At 49.8% G+C, this 1,740-nt stretch overlaps 1 protein-coding gene across 2 annotated transcripts in view; it reads left to right on the forward strand.

Annotated features, from left to right (window-relative positions):
• Nucleotides 1–372: 372 nt before the first annotated feature.
• The window catches only part of LOC116399326 (probable G-protein coupled receptor 173), a 12,010-nt gene continuing 10,642 nt past the window's right edge, over nt 373–1,740 (forward strand). For both annotated transcript variants that reach the window (XR_004213824.1, XM_031876410.1), the window contains exon 1: nt 373–1,283. The gene's annotated coding sequence lies outside the window, so the exon portion shown is untranslated. The remainder of the gene's footprint in view (nt 1,284–1,740) is intronic.

The following is a 1,740-nucleotide window of genomic DNA, read 5'->3' on the forward strand; positions in this document are numbered from 1 at the left end:
TGACAATGCTAACATGTTGATGTAAAGCAGGTACACCTGAACAATAATAATAATTCAAAGGCCTCATTGTTCCTACCGGTTTACTGGCATACTTGTCATTCTTGACTGTGAGTAATGCATTGCATAGTTAATATGTGGAATAAGGAATTTGGTAAAACTCGCACAAACCTTGTATTTTACCTGGATTTTTGCCTAATCCATTTTTTTTTTTTTACGTATTTGTATTATTTGAAATACATACATACATACATGTATATCAAGTCAAACTGGATTATTTTCATGAACATGTTTAAACAAGTGTCAGAATGCAGTGGGGCTCTCTGGTGGGGAGGGTCTGCCCACATCCCCCCAAAAGCTTCGGGCCGCCCCTGACCAGGGACCATCAGACAGGATTAAAATCACTGCCGACACCAGCAGCAGTTGACCGTTCTGACGATCGGATGCTGCGCTTATTCCCCAAACCTGCCCAGCACCGAATAAAGCCGCGCGTCCACCGTCTCACATCGGGCATTTCCCTTCGCGTTCTTCCACGTATATCCGCCTGTTTGCGACATGCCCGGACGCTGACGGGCTGCGGGACACAATGAGGATTGGCCTCGGTGTCATCCCGCAGCCCTGCCCGCTCGGGGCTTTCTGGCCTCAGTACGTTAGCTAGCTAACAGAGTCCTCTCCGCCCAGAAGCCGTTGGATTGTTTGGGCATGCTAAAGGATTTCATGAACAACAAACGTGAGCTTTCTCTCGGCTCGACTGGAACAATGCGAAAGGAAGTGCGGCGGCTGATCGACAGGGTTTCCGAAAACTACGAGCAGGAGATGCTCCACAGGGCGTCTGCTGGTATCTGTCAGCTCCGAGAGAAGAGGAGTTTACTGATGCTACTATAGGATGCTTAGAAGATCAGCAGTGAACCACGTCTGATGGTGATGAGTCCACAGTCTATGCTGCCACAAGGATTGGGGATTTATTGGCGAACGGCACGAGCTTCTGGGGGGAAAGCGGAGACATGCACAAGAAAAAAGAGGAAAGGGAATTCCAGGTTCTTTAAAAGCTTTGTTTTTTAAAGGGAGTCCGCAACAGGCTTCTCAAAACACCTTCATCAAAGATTTGGAGCGTTGACACTGTTGCCAACACACCGTGAGGTGCTGCTGCCTTTCTGATGTACTGACTGTTCCAGCTATTCATTCCTCTGTGGGGACAGCCAGGTGGACGCTGGAGCCCACATTACATGAGGACTGCAACAGACGGCCTGCCTGCCACAGTGTGGAGGACAAGCAGCCCACAGCAGGTAAGCAGCACAAGATGACTACCATTTTGTATCGCCTCCAGGTCCCTGGTCTGCAGAATGTCATGCTGCCTTCCTCTGCATTCCTGCATGCCATTAGTTTGGGTGGGATGAGCGCTTGCTGAGCCCTGGTTGCAGCCTCCTGTAGGCCCAGACCACCACAGCTCACTAGGACTGCTGCCTTTTGTCTGCCTCTACAGGGTGATCATCTGGCATTATGCAGAGCCAATCCTAATGTCTGATGCATACAGCAGCATGCAGTGGTCAGTGTGGCACATGAGAAATGATACAGGATTCCCCCAGCTGTAGGGCCTCGCTCAGCACTGGGACAACCAAGTGATTTAATAGCATTTGGTGTGATGTAGCCCCTAGAGAACACAGCGCCACCTCATGAATCATGAAGGAATACGGGCTGTGTGTGTGTGTGTGTGTGTGTGTGTGTGTGTGTGTGTGTGTGTGT

Source organism: Anarrhichthys ocellatus, unplaced genomic scaffold, assembly GCF_004355925.1.
Source record: "Anarrhichthys ocellatus isolate YVR2014 unplaced genomic scaffold, GSC_Weel_1.0 scaffold108, whole genome shotgun sequence".
Lineage (NCBI taxonomy): Eukaryota > Metazoa > Chordata > Actinopteri > Perciformes > Anarhichadidae > Anarrhichthys > Anarrhichthys ocellatus.